The following is a 7,719-nucleotide window of genomic DNA, read 5'->3' on the forward strand; positions in this document are numbered from 1 at the left end:
ATCCTTTATTACCCATCAACATCCATTCCTAAGTCACATTTTACTCGAAACCAGTGACTGATCTGCCAGCACAAAGAGAGGAGTGAGCAAGAAGACATACGAGACCACTTTCGACATCAGATAGACGAGGTCGAAGAGAAAAAGTGGAAAAGACTCCGAGTGGCGGCTTATCCTGACCTAGACCCTGAGATCAGGCCCATTCCCTTAGACCCCAAGCTTAAAGTCGCAGTTGCCTTTCCACCTGGTGCCCTGTCTTTTACCATAATGGAGGACTCTTCAGCTCATCCATCCACCTCCCAAATTATTTCAGTCCCCACCTCAAAGGAGAAATTTTTCGAGACTGAGCACTACTGGAGCTCAGTCATGTCCACCAACCATATATCCGAGCTGCTGGCCTATCATGGCCTTAAACTCTCTGGTACACTGATGAGTTGTCCACCAACCTCGAATGAAAGGAACTGCTACGCCCCGTGAGATGGCAATCTCGACCATAAAGTCAAGCTCACCGCCTGGAGCCGCGAGCATATGAGGATTGGGGCTTTGCTACCCTTGAAGACTTACTTCTAGGATTTCTTGGACTTCGTCAGACACGCTCCCTTCTAGCTCCAGACCAATTCTTTTAGGGTCTTGTCATCCCTCAAGTCATTGTACCATGAGATGAAATGGAAGGGCCCATGACACCAGCGATATTATATCTCTTCTGTAATGCCCCATGTCACTATGACTGCTTCTTGGAATGACAACTGGTCCTACAAACCAACACGAGTCTTTCCCGCGTGCTTTGTCCTCACTTGTACGCTTTCTGGGAAAACTTCCCAAGAGGTCACCTATCTTGAGATTACTCCAGGTCAAACACGCTTAACTTTGGAGTTCTCAAGTGATGGGCTACCGAAAAGAAGATGCATCTTGTTATCATACGCAGTACCCATCAATCCATTTAAGCCCTCTTCAACTGTGTAGTCCCATACCTACATAGTCTCAGAATCATCACACTTGACCTTCCCCAGGCAATGTGGGATTGCAAAACTTTTACCCAGTTTTTCCCTCTGTGGATCACGGGATTCTGATTGTCACAATCACCCACACTTAGGGGTCCGACATCCTCGTCGACCACACTTCCGGCTAGGGAAAGGCTATGTTACTATTTGTAACGCCCATGTCACTATGGTTGCTTATTGGAATGACAACTGGTCCTACAAACAAACACGAGTCTTTCCAGCGTGCTTTGTCCTCACTTGCATGCTTCCTGGGAAAATTTCCCAGGAGGTCACCCATCTTGAGATTACTCCAGGTCAAGCACGCTTAACTTTGGAGTTCTCAAGTGATGGGTTATCGAAAAGAAGATGCATCTTGTTAGCATAGGTAGTACCCATCAATCCATTTAAGCCATCTTCAACTGTGTAGTCCATACCTACACAGTCTCAGAATCATCACACTTGACCTTCCCCAAGCGATGTGGGATTGCACAGCTTTTGTCACAACCCGAGCCCTAGGCTGTGGCAGAGTTGTAATATCCATAACTTGGGTGGTCAAAGGTCAAACTTTGACCCTTGGTGGAAAATAGTCTTTATAAATGATCCTTTAATTTATTTTAAATATTACTATAATTATAAGTCAAGACAATGGATTAACACTTATAATTATATATGAAAATATTACGGATAAAAGTAGGATCATTTATCTTAATACATAGAACAATAATATCCCAACAGTTATGTAGTCACCAAACAGTTAAATTTAATAAGTCATAAAACACCAAAATAATACTTAGCATCCACCATTCCTCATTTCTAACTATTACATAGCTAACTTAGATATAGAGACCGATAGGTTCCAAATTAAATACATAATGTTCAAAAGATAGAACTAGGGATCTAAACACATTAGCTTCAGCGATAATTCACCTTATCCACATTTTTCGTCACTAGGATCCTGGAATGGGAGAGACATAGGGGGTGAGCTTGTAAAGCCCAGTAGGAAAGCAACTAATAACATAGGACTCAAAAGTTCAATAAAAACCCCTGCATGGTTAGCTTTTTAAAACAAAACATACATCATTATGTATAGGGAAATTTGCGGCATAAATACCCATTTTGTTCATTTTGTTGCTAATAAGTACCCAATTTTTAAAAATTGCGGCATAAATACCCATTTTGTTCATTTTGTTGCTAATAAGTACCCAATTTTTAAAAATTGCGGCATAAATACCCATTTTGTTCATTTTGTTGCTAATAAGTACCCAATTTTTAAAAATTGCTGCATTAATACTCAAAATTCCACTTTTTAGACTCTGTCGTTGGTATCCACTTAACAGAGTTACTATTAAGGACACGTGTACTGTCCTGATAATTCTTCTTTTTTTTCACCTAATTAATTAAGAAAATACAATAAGTACCATCAATAATGTGTCTAGCTTTATTTTTAGCCCGATAAAAAGTCCAAGAGGAAACTTTAGAGTACTTACTATCAGATGTCATCTGTCTGTAAGACTTTAGAGTACTAATTTTTATTTTTATTAGTTTTATGTATTTTCTTAATTAATTAGGTAAAAAAAAAGAAGAATTATCAGGACAGTACACGTGTCCTTAATAGTAACTCTGTTAAGTGGGTACCAACGGCAGAGTCTAAAAATTGGGTACTTATTAGCAACAAAATGAACAAAACGGGTATTTATGCAGCAATTTTTAAAAATTGGGTACTTATTAGCAACAAAATGAACAAAACGGGTATTTATGCCGCAATTTTTAAAAATTGGGTACTTATTAGCAACAAAATGAACAAAATAGGTATTTATGCCGCAAATTTCCCTTATGTATAAACCAAAATAGAGAGAAACCATAAATAATCATAAGAGCATAGCTACCAGTGCACATCACACAGTCCACTAGACCCCTAGTTCCCGTTACCCACCATAGAAAATCCAACATCCTAAACCGGGTAACCAGACCTAATAACCACCACAATGGGGAGGCTCAAAACACTTCCTGTATACAAATGCTAGGTCTTTACACCTACAGGTGAGTGGACACCTGATCTACCTATGATGACACAGAGACTAGGTCATGAAACAACATGCACAAATCATGATCACTATGGCTCTCATCGCTATAACCAAATGCAGGTAAACATTAAAAGAAATAAACATATTCAATTTTTATTTTAGAAAATTGGGCAGCATAACAGCTGCATTTGTATAAAACCCAAAAATCATAACCTGCATAATTAAGTGAACAAAATAATATATTTGGCACTTCGTGCCCTCAGAACAGAACAGAAAATATGCAGATTAAGTTTTCCATTTTTCAAACACTTTATAAATATCAAAATTGGAATATGTTAATGCAATTCAATAAGAGTACAACAAGTCCAATAGTCAAGTTGAGTCCCTACCTCTTACGAATTTTCAGTCTGAGCCCCAAGCGACACTCCCAACCTTAACGATTATCCTAGAGTGAATTAAATTGGATCTATATATCACGATTTTCCTACGAGCATCAAATGAGCAAACGATTATCATTATTGAATTCCTTATTAAAAATCGTGTCCAACGACATATAATATGACCATATTTAAAAATTCAAGTTCCGAAATCTCACCCAAGCGGTGCACACTAGCAGTTGATAGCGGTACCGGGAACGTCGACGAATATATGCATGGCATATATCAAAATGATCCTCTCGAGTAGTACATCACGGAAGTACAGCCCCTTTGCTCAACTGACCTCCGGTGTCGCCGAAAAATGCATCCAAAGTGGCGGAGATACCCAAAATTTCGCCGAAGAAAAACGGTGAGTTACTGAAATGACTTAGTGGGTGACGTTCCTCCCTTCACACTGGTTCCAACGGTGCCACCCCACTCACCAAACAGAGGTCTGGGTTCGCCGGAAAGTGCGGTCAAAGTTTTGACAACGAAACTTTGACTGCTCCGTTCGGGTGCATCTTAAGTCCGATGGCCTTGAGGTTTTGGGGATGAGGCTGTCGCCGACCACTGGTGCTCCAACTCCAGCGCGTGGCGGCAAAAGGGAACTCCGGCCAAGGCTTTGCGATACCCCAACGTGGGTTATTGCAGAGAGAAAAAGAAGAAAAAAAACAGAAGAAGAAGAAGGAGATGTGCTCGGGAAGAAAAAGGAAAAGGAAAGAAAAAGAAAAGAAAAGAAAGAAAAGAAAAAGGAAAGGCTGCCAAATAATAAAGTAAGTGGGTCCCACCACTTAAAATAAATATTATTATTTATTTATTTATTTTTTAGTCTTTACAGCTTTTACCCGACCTTTCCCTCTGTGGATCACGAGATTCTGACTGTCACATCTTCTGTCTCAAGAGAAACCCTTCTCGAGCTTGTGGAGGAGACGACTTCTACTACTTATCAAGCTATCCGAAGGAGAAACGACTATTCGAGGATATCCCAAACCATCCTCCAAACTTCAAGACCACATTATTCTGGACGGATGGCTCGCTCCTTCCCAATTTTATTCCTTCTAACGCATCCTTAAGCATTTCAACACACTTTTATCCATTTTTCATTGAATAATCAGGCTCAAAATATTCACACTATTCTTGCTTGCAGCCAACTACCACCGCCCCACTCCATCAAAAGCCATGACGGAACACAAGGCATCCATTTTTTAACTTCCTTATGTAAAACACTTTGGTCGAAAAGTGATAAGTTAATTAAATAAGGTAAATGAATTGAAAAAATAAATATACAAATATAATACTTGAGCCATAATAATTTCTCATCACATATTTTAAAATTTCACATTAAAATATGTAAATTACTTTATTAAGTATGTTTTCAAAACTATAACAGAAAAATATTTATGTGCTTAAATTTATTCTTTTATATTTTTATTTATTATTTATTTTGTCATTTCATATATTTTTTTTAATCTAAACATATGTGTAATAATAAAATAAGACATAAATATACATATTTTCTTATTTTACCATTTAGTTTTTTTAATGAGAAATTACTTACTTCAATTACTCAAGCCATTAATTAAATAATATATATTTATATATAAATTTTGTTGCCTCTAAAATTTTATTAAATGAAATAATTAAAATATGATCAAATAAACTTTTTAAATTCATAGTTTTAATTTAGTTTTTTTTAATATTTTATTGTATTGAAATTTATGGGTATACTTTCTAAAAGAAATGAGAAAAAAGTATTTAATTTGAAAATTAGAATTTAACATATTTTTGTATGTAAAAAGTGTCTTTTTGGTTTAACAATTTTTAATAATTCATTTATAATATATGACATTTTTTATTTATTTAAAATTTATATGACAATTAAAAAAACATAATAAAATTAAATTAATTCATTTTCTAAATAAAATTAAGCAAACGTACATTGTACATTATTTTACTTAGTAATTATATATAAATTTATCAATTTCGTAAAATAAAGTTATCTACTCGTCAATCCAATCTAATTATCTAATTTTTTTTTTTCAATTAATAGTTTGAGACTTATTTAATAAGATTTGCACTTTTTAAATAAACCATTATTAAACATTATAAATTATTAACTAGTCCCATCTTTTAAAAAAAAAAAAACTAATAATAAAATTGGATAGTGGTAGGTTTATATTGATTGGACTTGGATTAAATATTAGGATCAATTTGGTAAAAAAATTTAGTAAATATAAGAGTGTATTTTCAAAAAAGTTTTACAATAAATTTGTTTTATAAATAGACACAAGAGCAACTTATTAAAGAGCTTTTGCAAAAATTAAAGTTAGAATCTAAAATGGTACAGTCCAATTTTAAATTTTAGTTTATAGATGAATTGATAGTTATTTTATTAAACAAATTATTTAAATTAAAAATATTTCAAATGAATAAATATAATAATAAAAATAAAAAATAATTAAAAATGAATTTTAAAACATATTTAAATGTAGTCATAAACATATTTTACCGGTACTACCCATCCTCCCACAAGGAGGAGGTCCCAAATTTGAATCTCCCATCTCTTAGCATAAAAAAAACATGTTTAAATAATAAATTTTTTTTATTTTCTTCCATGAATTGAAAGTATTTATATTTTTATTTATTATCAATACTTTATAATGTTCTTTATTTTACTAATTTATATCTACAAATCACAATTTTATCAAATTAATAAAATAATTTTTGAATTATACTTACCAAATATTTAAACTTCATGCTTAATTTTTCTACACCTAAACCTAATTGTTGAATAAGCTACAACTCTACCCAATTAGTCCTATACACAAATGACTTTTTATATACATATTTTTTCCTTTTCTGATTTTCATATGTTTTTTAAAGCAAAATTAAACAAAATTATTAAAGACATGCATTTAGTTATCATACACAAATAAAATTAAATCCTGCCATTTTACCCTAATTAACTAGGTTAATTAAGGTCACAAATAAAATTTATTAGCCACTCTACAAAGATATGTAAAAGTGTTGCAAGTGAAATGCATGACTATAACTTAGTATTAGCAGCAAATTTTCAGTACATCTAATTAATTTTTTACTACAAAGTTTAGTTTATAAATGAATACGGAGGTGTGGTTGGGGAGAATTCGTCAATTCAAAAAGATAATAATTATACATTTATTTGGACATTTATTGATTGTTAGAAAAAAATTTGTCTCATACCTTATAAAGAGCTATTACTTTTACTACGTACTATGATTTTCTTTTTGATAATAATTTTATTTAATTGGATGGAGACAAACAAAGTAGTTACAAATTATTATCACGTTTTTAATACTTTGAGATAAGAGTATTTAACAATGCGCATTTTACTCTGTGAATTTGAATTATAACACTTATTTCCATTAGATCTCTAAACCTCAAAATTCTACAATTTATTCCTGGATTTTTAATTTTATAACAGTTAAGTTCATTTCATAGTAAAACAAAACAACTCTAAATTAATTAACAATATAGTAGAACGAGGACATCTAGTGTATAGGTAACTGGATTAGATTAGTTAAACAATTTTAATAATGTAATTTGATCATGCGGTTATAATGAACATTCAAAATATTTGTTTAATCAAGTCAAAGTTAGTTTGATTAACGTTTTACAATAATTTTATATCATTAGCGAGAATTTTTTTTATAGTTTCGTATTTATTTTATTTTCTCACAATTATATATTAAGTGGCCTCCTTGAGCGTGCTTTTATTTTTGCGACGAGTCTTAAGACATCGGTTATCTTCTCGTTGTCAAATTCATTCTCATCAAAAGGCACATCTTGCGGCTGCCCTTGTGGTTATTGTTATTGCTCGAGCTGCTCTCTTTCTAGTTGTTCTGGTTGTTTTTGTTATATGGGTTGCACATCATTTTGCCCATTAGTCGCGTACCTTGCAACCTAGGGATCCACAGCCGAACTTTGTTTAGTAGTTTGCCTGATCCTTGCCAAATCTGGAGAACAGAAAGCAATGGTTATGGCCTTTTCAACAAACAAAAACCTGCGCGATGCCCTCCTGTTGGTCGGAATTCCGACCAGGAGTGGATTACCAGAGTCAGGATGTACAATAAAAATTCAATTATTTGGAACACAAGAATTGAACACATTAGCGGCAGGGGATTCCGCCGCTAATAAGGAGGACATCCGCTGTTAATGCCCCACGCCAAATTATTTGTCGCTAATAACTAATATTAGCGACGAACTGATACACCCGTCGCTAATAGCATATTATTAGCAGTGGATATTAGCGGCGGAACTCGC

The sequence above is a fragment of the Humulus lupulus genome, chromosome 2 (genome assembly GCF_963169125.1).
Source record: "Humulus lupulus chromosome 2, drHumLupu1.1, whole genome shotgun sequence".
Classification (NCBI taxonomy): Eukaryota; Viridiplantae; Streptophyta; class Magnoliopsida; order Rosales; family Cannabaceae; genus Humulus; species Humulus lupulus.